Source organism: Neomonachus schauinslandi, chromosome 6 (assembly GCF_002201575.2).
Source record: "Neomonachus schauinslandi chromosome 6, ASM220157v2, whole genome shotgun sequence".
In the NCBI taxonomy this organism is placed as follows: domain Eukaryota; kingdom Metazoa; phylum Chordata; class Mammalia; order Carnivora; family Phocidae; genus Neomonachus; species Neomonachus schauinslandi.
Genome location: NC_058408.1, coordinates 87,054,734 through 87,072,746, shown reverse-complemented (window position 1 = coordinate 87,072,746; position 18,013 = coordinate 87,054,734).

Genomic DNA, 18,013 nt, shown 5'->3' with positions numbered 1-18,013 from the left:
AGCTGCCAGCACCGCGGGGGACGGGGGCCCCCTCGGGGGACAGCTCGGGAGGTGGGACGCCAGAGGCTGCGGGCTAGGGTGACAGGGCCGCGGGAGGCCGGAGACTGGCGGGCGCAGGAGCGAGGCAAAGCAGGAGCGGGGCGAGGGGTGCTCGGGGCGCCCTCCAAGCTTACCTCCTGGGTGCCGCGCCGCGCTGGCCCTGCGTCTCCCGCCCCGCGGCGCCCGGCCCGTCCTCCGCGCGCTGGGCGCTGCAGCTCCGAGCGGCCCGCCCTCCCCCGCGCTTTCCTCCCGAACAAGATGTCGCCGACGGCTCGGCGGCCCGCGTCCCTGCGGCAGCGGGCAGGCGATGGCGCCGCCTCAGTCCCCGGGAGCAGACGCCTCCCCCGCGCGCTCCCGGTCCCGGCCCCCGCCCCGCCGCGTGGGGGCGGCTGCTTCAGTGCCGAGCGCCGGGCGTGGGGATGCGGCGCCTCCGCCAGCCCCGGGCTCCGAGGCCCACGGCCCCGGCCCACCCGTCCGAGGCGCCCGCGCGCCCAAGTCCCCAGTAGGCGCCGTCCGAGGCGCCCGCCACCGCAGGAGGCCTCGGTTAGGGTCTGGTGTTGGTGCCCGGTCCGGGGAACGGTGCGCTCCGCCCCCATCCACCCCCCGCCCCCCCTCCCCCCGCCATCCTGCCCCGGCCGGCGACCCTCGGCGCTCCGCTCCTGACGCACCTGCCCTGCTTGCGTTTCCCAGAAACGGGTGCACGCGTTGGCTCTCGGCTTCCCTCCTGTGCTCACAGCACCTGTTACTCTGGTTTTAACCTCTTTTTACGCTTTAGTACAATTCCTTTGTGGTTGATACCCCAAACATTTTTTTTTTAAAGATTTTTATTTATTTATTTGAGAGAGAATGAGATAGAGAGCGAGCATGAGAGGGGGGAGGGTCAGAGGGAGAAGCAGACTCCCCGCCGAGCAGGGAGCCCGATGCGGGACTCGATCCAGGGACTCCAGGATCATGACCTGAGCCGAAGGCAGTCGCTTAACCAACTGAGCCACCCAGGCGCCCCCCCAAACATTTTTTTAAACTTAATTAAAACCGCCAACCCACCCTCTCAGAGACCTTTGTACAAAAAACCTTGACAGATTCAGTTGCGTTGTGCGAAAGTATACAACGTTGCTCTAGTCGCTACAGTTTCAAGAGTGGCCCCCGGCAGATTCTTACCCTCTGTTGAAAGGAGCCTTGATACATTCTTTACAAAAAGATCTGAAAGAAGCTTTGGAAAATCAAAAATAATTAGCAGTTGAAAAGCAGGCCTAGGCCAGGAGTGAGTTACCCGGTTCTGGCTTCCATACTGGGATTACCACCGCCACCCCTTCACCTACCGTGTTTTTCTCACCTACTATTTTTGCTTCTCCCTTTGTGTTCTGCCCCAGCCCCTCGTAGCTGAGTGATCCAGAGGTAGATACTGCCCAAGTGGGACAGGTCAGACTATCCCGAGAACTTGAAGTTAGCAGTCCAGGAGTCATTAACCCTGGGTTGTTAATGGCACTTTTCTGGACGGACACTCCATGACCCCCACTGTTGACGTCCCCACAGTGGCCCTGAGTTCTCCCCTCCCCAACTTTACCTTTTATTCCTTGAAACTTCCTAATGCATTTCACTTTTGTTTAAGCTGTCCAGGGTTGGTTTCAGATGGTTGCAACCAAGAGAATTTTAACAAATACATTAATAACCTGGGAGGAATGACGACATGCAGTTATATGAAACATGCAGAATACAATCTGTTTCAGTTGGTCTTGGTTGCACAATTAACCACCCCAAAAATTAGTGGTTTAAAACTATTAAGATTTATTATGTCTCATAACTCTGTGGGGTCACCAGGCAGTTCCTCTGCTGGTTTCACGTGGCTGGGTTAGACTCACTTATACAGTTGCATTCAGCTGGAGGGAGAGCTATCCTGGAAGGCTCCAGAGGGCCTGGTCATGGACCTGGCTGTGCACTGGCCCTAGTTTGGTCTCCTCACTGTGGCCTCATCCTCTAGGAGGCTAGACTGGCTTTTTCACCTGGTCCTCTCTTCTGAGAGGGTAATGACAGAAGCTGGAGGGCCTGGGAAGGTCATAAGCATCTCTTCGGCTGCATACTAAGATTCAAACCACAAGGCCAGCCCAGATTCAGAGAGAGAGAGAAATAAACTTCACCCCTGCACGAGAAAAGCAGCAGCAAACTTACCTGGCAAAGGGGCATGAGTTCTGCACAGAGAAATGTGTGATCATGCCTTACAATCACACCTCTACACACAAAGTGTATAAGGTACCCTTTTTTGTATAACAAAAGATAGAATTAAGGACAATTTATTTGTTTTACTTTCACCTGTTCTGCATGATTAAGGGTATTACTTTCATTCTAATTTTTTTAAGTTATTATTCATCAGGGCTCACCCGCTTGGAAGTGACAGAAACCAATTCAACCAGCTTAAACAGAAAGGATATTTAGGGGTGCCTGGGTGGCTCAGTAGGTTAACCATCTGCCTTCAGCTCGGGTCATGATCCTCGGGTCCTGGGATCAAGAGCCTTGCATCGCAGGGCTCCCTGAGCTAAGCCTGCTTTTCCCTCTGCCTCTGCCACTCCCCCTGCTTGGGCTCCCTCCCCCCACCCATCAAATAAATAAATAAATCTGGAAGGAAGGAAGGAAGGGAGGGAGGGAGGATATTTAGTGACTCTAGCAGAGCTAAACCCAGGGACCCAGTCAATGTCATTGGGATTCTGTTTCTTTCTGTCTTTGAGCTCTGCTTTCCTCCTGGGGCTGGCTTCTTTGTCTCCCACTTTAAATGGACTTCCTCCACATAGCTGAGGAAATACCCTTGTAGCCCCAAGCTTATGACGTCTTAGCAGAGGACCACCAGCAAGAGAGAACTTCTTGGTATTCCAATTATAGAGAAAGATTCTTTAGTCACATGCTTAGCTGTTGCTAGGTGTAGGAAGGGATATGACTGGCCAAGCCTGGGTTACCATGCCCATCCCTGTAGAAGGCGATAGGGTGGCAGGCTGAGAGTGACAGTCCCAGGAAAAGCACATGGAATAAGGAGGGAGCGACTCCTCAGGAGAAGTAGTAGGCAGACAAAACTGCATGTGCCCATGTGTATGTTTCTCTTTGTGTCTAAGAACAGGAGGAGAGCATTCTAATTTCACAGCACTTGTTGGGGGTGGGGGAACTGGGAGGTAGATGATCACAAGTAAGTTACAGCTGTTAAGAAATTGAATACAGGGGGCCTGGGTGGCTCAGTGGGTTGACCTTCAGCTCAGGTCATGATCCCAGGATCTGGGGATCGAGTCCCGCATCAGGCTCCCTGCTCAGCCAGGAGCCTGCTTCTCCCTCTCCCTCTGCCCCGCACCCCCCCCCCCCGGCTTGTTCTCTCTCTCTCTTTGTCAAATAAATAAATAAAATCTTTTTTAAAAAAAAAGAAATGGAATGGAATCATAAGCAGTATCTATCAAATTGTATTTCTCTATCAGGGAGGTAAACATTCCCTCTAAAGAACCCTCTGTTCATATAGTACTGAAAGCAGCCAGTGTGGATGAGAGAGCCCCTTTGTTCTGCAGGCAGAATTGGGGCCACTGAGCGGAGATAACAAGCTACAACTGTGGCAAACGTTGTGGACTTGGATCTGGTTTCTTAAGCAAGAGGGAAATTTTAGGGATGGCCTGATAAGCTCACAGAAGAAATAGGGAGGGTGGAAAATGAGCAGGCATCGAGGAGACCCCCGAGGCCAGGCTGCAGGGTCCTGGACAGACAGGAGAGGGAAGATCTGCCCCCTCAACTTTGGGAGAGGCAGCCCTAGCCCTGGGAGAACCTCTCCCCACACGCCACACCCCCGGGGGACTGGGGAGCGAATAAAAAGGAATGCTGCACTCCTGAAGATTATAGGAAAATAGTGGATATGTGCTACATAGGCATAGAGATCCCATCTAAGACCTGCTAGTATAAGTCTGGCCAGCCATGGAACAGCAGCCTCACAAAAGGGGAGCACTGCAAGCTCTTCTCCACCTTTAGTGGCGCACCCCTAATTCTCTGAGCTCCCCACTTCTCAGAGCCCTTCCACGCAAAGCCTCTGGCGCTATCACCCCCAGGGTGCTACCCCCTCCTGTGTCAATAACCTTGTCCTGAGCCTGGGGAGGCTGTCTTCCAAGGGCTTCCTCCACCTCACTCTTCCTTTCTTCTGAGATGTTCTTTTCATGTCATATGCTTTCCTCTCAGCTCTCCCTCCCCTCCGCCCCCTCTCCAAACACACACATACTCAGAAGTCCCTTGTCCACTCTGCCCTCTTTATAACCCCACCTCCCAGTGGAGAAGCTACAAATGCTCGATATTTTCCCTAGTCTCTCTTGCAGCCAGAGTGCTGTTGTGAGGCCCTAAACTCTGATCATCAGATACTGCTGCCCCCAAGCTCGGCATCAGGGCTTACTGTTGCATGGAAGCAAGGACCAGGAGACTCTCTCTGGCTGAAATGCCAAGTTCAAGCCTGAGTTCCTGGAGCAGCGGTGGCCATGGTGCTTAGAGAAATGCTGGCATCCAGAGCTGAAGGGAAGCCAGCCGCATATCTAACACTCCTGGGCAGTGGTGGTCTCCGTTGCTGTTCTTCCTCTCAGAGCTCTAAGCCTGTTTTTTTTGTTTTGTTTTGTTTTCAGACCTTCCAGATATTTTGGAAGCCACCCAGACAAGTTTTAAATAGGGGTCTTTTCTTCTAAAATTAGCAGAGTTGATTTCTCTGATGAATAATTAAGCACTTTGTTGAATACACTGGAAGGTCCTGAGTCTTCCTCCTCTCTGCAGGGGTCCCCAGTTTCCTTGGCAACTTCCCATTCCTCCTTCTCCTTGTTTAAACTAAGGAGTCCCCATTCTCCCCTCGCCTCTTTCCTCCTGCTGTCTCTGCACGAGGGATCCCATAGCAGTGATGACCTCTCTCATGGCATCAACGCCCCCACGTCCTGCCCCTCTCTGCAGGGCCAGACGACCTTGCAGCTTATTGTCCACTATCTCCTTGTGCATAGCTTGCTAACACTGCGTGCTCCATGTTCAGATCTGCCATCTTGCTCCCCCCACCAAGCCCTTCTCCTGCATTCCCACTTGCTGCTAACAGCATTTCCTTCTCCCACTCGCAGAGCCAACTCGTCAGAGTCATCTTTGTGGCTGGATACTCCACATGCAATCACTTGCTGGTGTGATCCTGTCAATCACACAGTGGCTCGTGTGCCCATCCTCTCACCATCTTATCATCCCAGTTGGGGGCACACTCACAAGCACCAAGCCCTCTTCAGGGCCCTGCAGAGAGCAAGGACCTGAGCAAATAAGGGTCTACACCCAGGGGCAGGCCTAGCTGAGTTACTGTACCCACAGGGCCTCCCTCAATCCTCAGCTGGAGGGGAAGCCAGGCCTGTGCCCTGGGAAGGAGCTTTCAGGGCTGCAGGCTGATCTAGACTCTAAATAAGAGCACAGAAAAAAATAACATTTAAACATTAAACAAAGTCATCAAGTAGAGCTCAGAACTGTTAAATTGCCTTCTTTCCCTCCTTGTCTACAATGAACATAGCCAGGAACGATCATATACAAAATACAGATAGTTCCTTTCATATGAACAAGATCTAGACTAAGCAATTGTTTGACTGGGTTACTCCTGGTAGTCATAACCTTATTTCTCAAGGCCATACCAGCCACAGGAAAAATGAAAATATGCAAAATATTTAGCTTGAATATTTGCAAGCTAAAATGAATATATGCAAAAAAAATATTTAGCTTGAATTCCTTCCTACCAAGAAGCGTGGGGAAATCCCCCCAACTAGGTCTCCTGGAGCCCTGTTCACAGGGAGAGGGTGGCTGCACAGAGAACACCAGCCATATATACTCTCTCTGGGTGGAAGTCAGGTTACTCAGACTCCTCCCTATCAGGGGCTTCGGCAGTCTCACAAGGAAAACCACCCTAAGTCCTTCACTTACTGAGAATAGGCAAAGAGAGTTTCTGTGCCAGGATCCACTGACCCCAGACCCTGAGTTTGACCACTAATTTGAGCTCCTCTGAGAGGCTACTCAGCCCTGGGGCTGGCTCTCAGATGGGGACCTCTGTCTTAGTCCATTTAAGCTGCTGTAATGAAGTCCCATAGGCTTTGTAGCTTATGAACAACAGAAACGCATTTCTCAGGGTTCTGGAGGCTGGATGTCTGAGATCAAGGTGACAGCACGGTTGGGTTCTGGTGAGAGTCCTCTTCCTTGTTCATGGATGGTGTCTTCTGGGTCTTCCCATGGCAGGAAAGGGGGCAAGGAAGTCCTCTGGGGCCTCTTTTATGAGGGCACTAGCCCCATTCAGGAGGGCTCTACCCTCATGACGGAATCACCTCCCAGAGGCCCCATCTCCTAACACCAACTGACGGGGTGTGGGAGGGGTTGGATTCAACATATAAATTGGGGCGGGGGGGGACACAAACATTCAGACTGTAAAACCCCTGTGTCCTCCTCACTTTCTCCACCACTGCTACCTTCTACCTCCTGTTCTCCTTCATTCCCTGAACAGTCATACAAGCTCTTCCTCCTTCTCCTTCTCCCTCCCTCTCCACACCCGCTTCTCTCTCTTCCCTTGACTTCTAGCACAGTGCCTCTGACTCCCTCCAGAACAATCCCCTTTCCCTGATCTTCCTACTCTTGGTCCTATCTAACAGAGAAACAAAAATATCTCCAATTACCTTGACTACTAGATAATAAGCTGTCACATCCAGAAACACAGTGTGATTACCATGGCAATTTGTCAGACCTTGCAATTCTGTGTGCAGTCTCATCCAGCTGTATCGGTAACGCCTGCTTTGAAAGAACGCCCAGCCTGCAATTCTTGCTGTCTCGCTCCATGGTGTTGCGGGCTAAACCCCAGGTTGCCTATTTGTGTGTGTTTCTGAAGAAATTCTTGGCCCCATCTGCATACATTCTGTCAGCCCACCCCCATGCAGATCAGGATACGCACGTTTTTTCTGAGGCTTCGTAATTTTCATGAAAGGATGGACATTCTACTAGACACTTAGTAAAGAGCATGGAACATCTATACTCCAGGTCTGTCTCCCGGAGAATAGAGCCCCCAACTCTATTGGGCTTGGGAACAAGAACATATTTTTCATGGTAGATTGCCTAATGGATATGCACTCACTCCGTTGCTCTAAGTGATTCTTTTTTTTTCCCCCACCTAAATCTTTTCCTTGCGTTCTAGCCAACCCATTACAAAAGTGTTCTTCAAGAGCATTGCTGGTGCCCCACAGAATTGTTTTTTTCTGAATTGCATTTGGTGTTAGAGTATTGGCTTCACTGGGGGACTCTACAAGAAACGGCCGGATACTCTCTATTAAATCCATGCAAGGTAGTTGCAGTGATCGGCCCGCCCCTTCACCCATTAGCCCTTTGTGAAATCCCATAGGAGAAATTTGTCTTAGTCCTCGATTGACAAATTGACTTATTTTTTTACCTTTTGGACACTGAAAATTCTGTGGTTTTTCTTTCCTTTGACTGCTGTATAGAGCCAAATCTGTGGGCCACTCTTGTGCACCCACTTACCACAGCTTTGTTCTTCTTCTTGCTCTGATTGCCTCTCTTACTGATCTTATTCTATTGTATGATGTGTATTTTGGATACTTACTAAAATCCTTCCTTAATCTCTTAATTCTTTATTGTTTGAAAATTATTACTCATCCTTCAGAATTGATGTAAAATGTAAACTTTTTTTAATTCAATGAGATTTACAGGAGTATGTAATATAAACTACCAGATCTCACATAGGAAGGCTGGATATTATTAAAGACCTTAATTGGAAATCAATATCTAAATGTAATTGAGTCCTTTTTAAATTGAGGATGGCTGTAACAACCCACAAGTAGAGGGATAAAAATAAAAACGAATGACTTGTGTTTCCGTTCTTTGCATGGTAGTCGCTATTGTTTCAAGGTGTTTGTGTGAGGGAAGAGCAATGGGAGCTAATACAGACATACAGACCCATCCCTGCCACCCACCTCCCAGTCCTCCAGCAGGAGACGTCATCGTGCTGTTTGATTGGTGTAATCAGCATCCTTTTCCAATGCAACATTTGGAATACTCAGCTTTGGATAATTGTTGTCAGACAAAAGAAGTGATTTTGGAAATATTTTCACAGCGGACATCTTTGTATGGAAGGAAGACAGGCTGGCAACATCAGGGACCCCACCATCCTAGGGCTTGACATCCACCACTGAATTCCAGTGAAATTCAGTTTCGTACAGTCACGTAGAGCTTGCTGCGTGTCCAACACTGTGCTCAGGGGAGGAAAGCTAAAAGACCCAGGTCCAGCTATGTGCCCAGCTGTGCTGAGGGCAAGAAATGTGAAGGATTCAATTCGATTCTGAATTCTGAAGGACTCAGGTCTCAACCTCCAGGCTCACTAACATTCACTGGTTCCCAATTGGCAGTTGGGGGCTGGAGGGGGGGTCACCTACTCTTCTGGGAATATGACAAAAGCTATAGACTCTTTCACCAGAAAGAAACAGATGTACACACAAGACATTTGCCTGCCTGTCATCCTCTCCCCATGCTGGTTTATGGATCTCAGGAAAAGAACCCCTATCTCTTATTCATGAGACAAATTATATGATTAGATGTCTAACAGAGCTATAGCATCGAATGCCCACTAATATCAGGCACTTTACTCACATTATCTCAGTTAATTCTCAAAACAACTCTGTGAAATAGACTTTTTTTTACAAATGATGAAACTAAAGACTAGCCCTAATAAGTACCCGGACCAAGATTACACAGCTAATAAGTAGTAGAGATAGAACTGGAACCCAAGTATGGCTGACTCCAGAGTTATCATTCATGTTGCTAGAAGGGAGGATTAGGACAAAAGGAATTTGTGGGATGCCTGGGTGACTCAGTTGGTTAAGCATCTGCCTTCAGCTCAGGTCATGATTCCAGGACTGGGATCGAGACCCATGTCGGGCTTCCTGCTCAGCGGGGAACCTGCTTCTCCCTCTCCCTGCTGCTCAAGCTCTCTCGCTCGCTCTCTCACAAATAAATAAATAAAATCTTAAAAAAATAAAAGACAAAAGGAATTTGGCCGAAGAGTATTTGGCCAGATACCCTGAGGCAGAGAAGAAAGACGGTGGAGACAATGTGGTATGGGGGGTAAATAGAGCAAGTACTAGGGCTAGGTTGCCTGAGTTTGAATCTTGGCTTTGCCACTATGTGACCTTAGTCAAGTAACTTAACTTCTTTGTGCTTCAGGTATAAAATAGACATAATGGCAGTTCTTGCGAGGATTGGATGAAATTACAGTTTATGAAGTAATAGAACTGCATATTCATTTAATAAGCAATCAGTAGATGGTAGCTCTTTTTTTTAATTTATTTTTTTTAAAGATTTTTATTTATTTATTGAAAGAGATAGTGATAGAGAGCATGAGAGGGGGAGAGTCAGAGGGAGAAGCAGACTCCCCGCTGAGCAGGGAGCCCGATGCGGGACTCGATCCCGGGACTCCAGGATCATGACCTGAGCCGAAGGCAGTCGCTTAAACAACTGAGCCACCCAGGCGCCCCGGTAGCTCTTTTTATTAGAAAGTGGCAGCACAGGATGACCCTGAGCCTTTGAAGAGTTCAGGTCAGAGGAAGGTGCTCATTTTAGAAGTCTAACCAAGAGGCACCTGGGTGGCGCAGTTGGTTAGGCATCCAACTCTTGGTTTCAGCTCAGGTGGTGATCTCAGGGTGGTGAGATTGAGCCCGGCATTGGGCTCCCCACTCGGCTCCGAGTCTGCTTGAGTTTCTCTCTCCCTCTCCCTCTGTCCCTCCTGCTCATGCTCTCTCTCTCAAATAAATAATTAAATCTTAAAATAAAATAAAAGTCTAACTGAGAACCAGCTTCACCATCATGCAGGTCCCTTCACTGAGAGCTTAAATCAATCTTTGACACATGTTCTTTCTGCATTTGTAAGAGAGCCGTGTTGACCACTTTGGGAGGATTATACTGTGTCGGTCAGCTCAGGCTACCGTAACAAAATACCACAGACAAGGGGCTTACATAACAGAAACTTATTTCTCACAGTTCTGGAGGCTGTAAGTCCAGCATGATCATTTGCTGGTGGGAGCCCTGGCTTGGAGGTGTCTGCCTTCTCACTGCGTCCTCGCATGGTGGAGAGAGTTCTGCATCTTCTTATAAGGGCATCCGTCCTATCATATCAGGGCCTCACCCTTAGGACCTCGTTTAACCTTTACCACCTCCTCAGAGGCCCTACCTCTAAATACAATCATATTGGGGATTAGGGCTTCAACATATGAATTTGGAGGGAACACAGTTTAGTTCATAGCATATACTCTGATGGTTCTGGAGGCCCATTGTGATGTCAAAGTGCACTCAACTTTCAAAGCCAATTAAACTTTATTGCCCAAAAAAGTGACTCAGGAGTGTCAGAGAGTTGCTCATCTTCTGAGCCCGGAGAGGGGAAAGTGGGTACGTGACAGGGAATTGAGTGACAGTGACAAAATAACTACAGGTTCGGAGGATGCTGACATTGCCCCACTTCCCATTATGCCTTCTTTTCAGAACCCTGGGAATTGGCAACCATGACAAAAATGGCTGGTCAGAAGCCGGGTTGAACCTTTGGCACTGTGGGGTCAAGGGGCGATAAGACCTCCGTAACTTCAGCCAGCCTGCGCTGCTGGCGCATGTAAGCATGTCTGCCAATAGATAAGGCAGCGCTCAGACATTGTAGGGTCAAATCTGCCAACAATTAACACAGAGTTTTCCAAACACCATAGTAGATGTTCAAAATGCAATTGCCTTTGATGATGCAGTTGACTCTGTTTTGTCTCAAATAGAAAACAAGATTTAAAAAAGAAATTGGTTTTCACAAACTTATCTAAAAGAAAACTTTTCTACATGCATAATAAAGGTTTTAACCTTGCCCAAAAGGAGGTCTGGCCTTTGTCCTCAGCTCCTGGTAGGTAATCTCCAAGCTCTTGGAATGTCTTCACTGATGAGTGTCTTTGTTTACTTGGGGTTTTGGACAATACCAGAATGTCTAACAATGTGATTTATGGTGGGGGCTTTTAGTCATGCAGTATCAGCTCAACCTCCAAAAGATCTGGAGACTGAGGCCAGCTACATAGGCAGTTGACTATGGAGCCTCCATATAGACTCTAGACACTAAAGTGTGGGTGAACTTTCTTGGTTGGCAATATTCCACAAATAATGTCAACATCATTTTGGGAGGAGTTAACACTGCCCATGACTCCATGGGGAGCGGACAATCAGAAGCTCTGTGTTTGGACTCCTCCTGGACTACCCCATGCACCTCTTCACTAGGCTGATTTTAATCTCTATCCTTTTGCTCTTCTAAATTGTAACCATCAGCTTTCAGTGAGTTCTGTGAGTGCTTGTAAAGAATGATCAAACCTAAGGGTGGACCTGGGGAGTCCCAAACTTGCAGTTGGTATCCAAAGCAAGGGTCTTGTGAACTGTGCACCCTAACTTCTCAATACTAGAGATTAAACACAAGTACACAGTGTATCAAAGAAATCTTGATTTGAAAGTAGAGAAGAAAGTGTTTGAACCTTCTGATCATTGCTACAAAGTTAAATTAGAATCTTTGTTGGCAACTGCTTTCATGGATCTCCTGAAATTCAGACGCTGCTTACATATTGGTTACTCCACAGTTCTCTGGTCTTGAAAACATGTTTATAAGGTCATTTAGTGAAGGTAAGTAAGTTTCTCAAGATCATACACTTATTGTCAGAACTGGGACCAGAATTTACTCTTTCATTTTACCCATTCACATGGAAATACATATATATCTTTGGGGTTTATGTCAGGTGTCCTCTCCCAGGTGGGCTCTCCCAGAATACTGTTGCTCATGATTCACAATAAAGATGATTCAAACATATAATTTAGATATACAGGGTGTTAAAATAGCAACAGAAGTACATCCCAAGGGGACTGCAGATCCTGAAATCTGTACTTCATTCCTTGCCATGATGTTGAAATACACTATTTTATAATAATACCTCTCTCTGCAATGGAAGGCTGGTTGGAAACTCTCCTTTAGCTCTTTCCTTTTCCTGTACAGATCCTTTGTCTTCTTAAAATGGAAAGATGCATACATAATATAGTGGTTCTAGTGTAGGACTCGATTCATTAAGCATTTATCAGAGGGCTGGGAGGCAGATTTCACCTCAGGATAAAGAAGAACTTTCTTACAAATGAAAATGGGCCAGCAATGTGATTAGCCCCTACTAGGTAGACCACGGAAGACCCTTGTTGGGGACTCAGGGGTTCAGTGGAGTCACTTACCAGTTAGGAGCCAGGGCTCTGTGGTTGGACAGAGCTGGGCTGAACACCCAGCTTCCCCACCTACTCCTGGCGTGCCCCAAGGTTAGCCATCTGCCTCTGTGAGCCTCAGCTTCCAAAACCTGAAAGATGGGAAGAGTGACAACGCCTCTGCCGTAGAGTCATCATGAGGAGTAGGTAAGATGCACACTGAGGGCTTCACAAGGACTCCAGAAATGCTAGAAACTTTTTGAAATTTTATGCCTTAAAAAAAAAAAGGAAGTCGGGGCGCCTGGGTGGCTCAGTCGGTTAAGCGTCTGCCTTCGGCTCAGGTCATGATCCCAGGGTCCTGGGATCGAGCCCCGCGTTGGGCTCCCTGGTCGGTGAGGAGCCTGCTTCTCCCTCTCCCTGCCTGCCGCTCCCCCTGCTTGTGCTCTCTCTGTCAAATAAATAAATAAAATCTTTAAAAAAAAAATGGAAATCTTTTATTAAAGAAAGTCTGACCAAGGAAGCTTAAATAAGTGACACAGATAGAAATAGAGTTCCTTTGTCTTTTAAAAAAGATTTTTAGGGTGCCTGAGTGGCTCAGTTGGTTAAGTGTCTGCCTTCTGCTCAGGTCATCTCAGGGTCCTGGGGTCAAGCCCTGAATCTGGTTTCCTGCTCAGCGGGAAGCCTGCTTCTCCCTCCGCCCCTCCCCCTGCCCGTGATTTCTCTCTCTCTGAAATAAATAAATAAAATCTTTTTAAAGAAAATTTTAAAAATTAAAAGATTTTTATTTATTCATTAGAGAGAGAGCGAGCACAAGTGGGGGGGCGGTAGAGGGGCTGAGGGAGAAGCAGGCTCCCTGCCGAGCGGGGAGCCCAAGGACGAGAGCAGGGAACCCCATGTGCGACTCAATCCCAGGACCCTGGGATCATGACCTGAGTTGAAGGCAGACGCTTCGCTGACTGAGCCACCCAGGCGCCCCGGAACAGAGTTCTTTCAGATGAAGCTAAGGTAATAATCCTCACCCTCTAGAAAAATAGGAATATCTGATAAGGTTTTTACTTCCTGTTCATTTCATCTGGATAAGGGTAGTAGTCTCTGAGAACATTTCCTACCTGGTCAGACCAGCTTCTACAGTAGACTGATTCCAAAATCTCAGTCTCGGAAAACAATAGAAGTCTATTTCTCCCCCACACAAAGAGGGGGCGGTCCTCCCAGCAGTGAGTCAAAAATCCTCCGTCTGTCCGTCTTGTGACACAGCCATCCCAGCACAGAGCTTCCAGGTCACAAGGAGAAAGGGAGGGGGGCAAAGTTGGAAAAAACACTCTCTGTGTGTTTCCCTTGTGCTCTCCCACGACCTCCATGGCCGCAACTCTTCTGACACCGCATACATAGGGTTTTCCACATCAAGAAATTCTGCAACACCAGCCAGGGGTCCTACCATCGGCACTATCTACCTGGTGTTAGCATCAGATCCCACGGGTTAAGGGCTCCGTCCCACAAGACTGCCCCCACTTCAGAGGCCAATCACAGGTCATCACCTGTCCCTCGGTACCCACCTGGCTGCAAATCAGAGGTTCCCGTGACCCCTCTGCTCCTGTTGTCCCTTGGGAAGCTCCGACTCGTCATCAGGCTCCGCTCGAGCCTTCCATCATCCAGCCCCCTGCACTGCCTCTCTCATAGGAAACCCTGAGCACTCCTCGTCCTGGATGCACTGGCATGCATCTGTAGTCAGGTGTTACCCGTGGGGTCAGGGCTGTGTCCTCCCCCTGCCGGACCAGGAGGTCTCTGAGGCAGGAACCAGACACATTCACTCAGCTATGACCTGAGCCTCTGATGTATGCTATGCCAGCAGTTTCAGTGAAAATGGCTTGCTTAAATCATACTGGATTTCAAAATACAGTAGACCCTTGACCCCCACACAGTTGAAGCATTAAGCATAACTTCTGACTACCCCAAACTTCCCTACTGACAGCCTCTGTTGGCCTGAAGCCTTACCAATAACAAACAATCGATTAACACGTATTTCGGATGCTACATGTACTCCACACTGTATTCTGACAATAGAGTAAGCTGGAGAAAAGAAAATGTTATTAAGAAAATCACAAGGAGGGCGCCTGGGTGGCTCAGTTGGTTGAGCGACTGCCTTCGGCTCAGGTCATGATCCTGGAGTCCCCGGATCGAGTCCTGCATCGGGCTCCCTGCTCGGTGGGGGGCCTGCTTCTCCCTCTGACCCTCTTCCCTCTTGTGCTGTCTCTCATTCTCTCTCTCAAATAAATAAATAAAATCTTAAAAAAAAAAAAAAAGAAAATCACAAGGAAAATACATTCACAGTAGTGCACTGTACTCACTGAAAAAAATCCCCATGTAAGTGGCCCCATGCGGTTCAAATCCATGTTCAAGGGTCAGTTCTATACCAAATCCCTTTTCACTAGAAAGTAAAAGCAGAAAGGAAAGAGCAGGAAGGAGGGGCAGTAAGAGGGGGAAATTTCTGTGAAAAATTTTGAACTATAAAGGGTTGGGTTTTTTGGGTTTTTTTTTAGTTTATTTATTTTTTCTAGTAATCTCTGCACCCAACGTGGGGCTTGAACTCATAACCCCGAGATCAAGAGTCACGTGTTCTTCTGACTGAGCCGGCCAGGTGCCCCTGAATTATAGAGTTTTTTAAAAAGCTCTATTTTCTGGGTGTTAGTGCAACATATAAGGCAAATTAATATGCATGTGTCGCAGCTAAGCATGTGATTAGTTAGTGAGCACTACCAGACTTTCAGACGCCGGCTGCTTTACACACAGCCATGCTACGAGACCAGAAAGCCTTCCACAGGTATCATCTCAGCTTGACCGGGGCCTCAAATGTGTGGCGGAGATCTGTGATTCTCTGCGATCTCCCTTTGAAAAGGTCTTGGACTTCGACAACTTTTTCGTTTTGTGTTTAAGGTTCTGAGAATGTGGAGGGAGACATTATTTCAACACTTGTAGCCTATAAGAATCTCCTTTCTCAGTACATGTAGTTTCTCACTAAATGGGGATCTGGGTCGATGAGGCTTTTGTAGGAGCTGGGCTCATGGAACTTCAACGCAACTTTAAAAATCCTCCCTGGGCCAGACTGAAAGTGACAAGCATGGGTAACCCATGGGCAGGTACTCGGTGCTTGACAAGCAGTCCTCTCTATTTTGGGGATAGTTCTAATTATTAATAAGCTAACAAACTGTATTTATTATTTTAACTATAATAAACAAATATGTATATAATTACATAAATAAAATTTACATAAATATAATAATTATAATATATTTATATTATACATTCTATAATAATTATAATATATAATATAGAAATGTATAATATATAATAAATATATAATTATATATAAATAAATTTATATATAATTTTATATATTTATATAAATAGTAATACATTTTAATTAGTGATAAACTATATTAAGCTTTCCTAGTTTACTTGTCTTTCTGATTCTAGTTTTATCTCCCGGAATCTGGAATAGCGTTGATCAGTCTACTCCTTTGATTACCTGACAGCCCTTCAGCCTAGGAGACAGTCTTGCCCTATCAGTAAAGCCACTCAGAATTGGCCTGAGGGTCCCCTAATCAAGCCCTTCGTCTTGGTGAAGAGGAAACTGAACCTCAGAGGCCAAGTCAATACTCCCGCGCCCTAACCAACCTCCCCTCCCAACCACAACCACCTCCCCACCCCGGGGCCCCTCACCTTCTCCTGTCTAAAAACAACTCCTCCTTGGGGAGAATGAATTTCTTTTCTCCACTGCTCCTTAGTATTCCCAATTTTTATAATGTGTTTGTTTTTCTACAGTAAAAAACTAAAACACATGTTTTAAACATTCAAAAGTTTCCTTCACTCTCCGTTGTATGACATTCCAGATGCCTCCTTATTCTGATCGTCCCGCTCAATGTTCTCTGGTTTGTCACTGTTCCTGGATCTTAAAATGCAGATCCCAGGATTGAACTGAGATGTGGCCTAACGGGAACTAGGTGCGGACTACTTTTCATGTATAATGGCCTGGACATGATCTCGACATGGATGCTCCAGGAAGGCGGTGCAGGTTTGTGTCTATCTTTTAATCACAGCACACTGTGGTCAGTCTCTTTAACTCCTTGGTGACTTTTCACATGAATTGCCAAAATGTTTCTCCCATATTTAAAAATCTAAATCCAGGGGTGCCTGGTGGCTTAGTCGGTCAAGCGTCTGCCTTTGGCTCAGGTCATGATCCCAGGGTCTTGGGATTGAGCCTCTGCTCGGTGGGGAGTCTGCTTCTTCCTCTCCCCCTGCCACTCCCACTGCCTGTGCTCTCTCTCTCAAATAAATAAATAAAATCTTTTCTAAAAATTAAAAGAAAATAAAAATCTAAACCTAAACTTGGCATTTGTCCTGGTTGTCATTTTACCCATTGATCTGAGTCCACCATTTCAGGCTGTCAAGCATGGATGTCAAGTCTATTTATCTACAGACTAGCTTTCCCTGTCACTTCTATCATGTCTACAAGGTAATCAAGCAAGTTTTCCATTTCCAAACACTGAGAAGCTAGAACAGAATACTCCATGCTCCACTCTGATCTCAATCCAGTTTTTAAACATAATTGTCCAACCCACTCATCTCTCACCTGTCCAGGTGAGAAAGCCAACTTTCTCCATTTCATGCATAGGATTTTATGTCAGATGCCACATGAAACAGACAAAATGCTCTCTGTGGGATTCCTTGGTGGTATTAAGTGAGCACCACGATCTGAACAGAGTGGCACGAGTTTGGCACAACCCACGTGCTCTTTCTGAATTAGTGCAGACTCCCAGAAATCTCCTAATCCCTTCCCTCATAGTCAAAATCATACATTCAACAGTCAATCCCAGGAGTTTTCTGGAAAGCAATGTCAAGCAGACCTACAGTTTCTCACAATCTATTACATTTTCCTTAAAAAAACAAAAAGAAAGAAAGAAATGCTGGTCTGATTCTAATCTTTTTAAATATTCCTATCATCTGTGATTCCTTTAAAATCACCAAAAAGGGTTCCAAATTGTATCCAGGAGCATCTTCAGAGTGCCCAGTTATAGATTATCTGGGTCTGAAGTCTGAAACTCATAAAGCATCTCACTCTGCCCTGGATTATGTTTTTGCCTAAAAGGACAACGCAGAAGATGGTGAGGCAAAGGGAAACTCTGGTTTTCATTATAACACATGAGAACTTCTCTGGGGTCATCACTTGACAAAGAATAGCAAGTGCCCGAGTCTTCTCCAACCCTAGTGCATGTTACACGTTCAGACATTTCCAAACCTACCAGCTGGGGTCCTCAGGGACTGAACTTTCTCATGGAGCCCTGCATCTCTCTAGGGCTCAGATGGCGTTTCCCGGGCAGCGGGCCACCATGACTTAGAAGGTAAATGATATCATGGCCAGATTCAGACGAGGGTATCTGTTTCCTCCTCCCAAAACTTCAAGTTCTGTGTGATCCACTTGCCAAGGCAGACATCATCATGTGTCACATTTATAAATAGCTCCAAACATCTCTGCAAGGGCTCAGGGAGCCCCCGGACATAAAGGGTTCAGCTGAGATGAGAAAAAGGAGAATTTTTTAAGTCCTTCAGCAGTTGCTTTGCATGAAATGAAAGCATTGAACCAAGCCCATTACAGAAGCAAGGATTTTTAGGTGAACTCCCTTTTGGAATTAGGTTTGGGCTTTTAGAACAGCAATGATCAGCACTTAACTAGAAA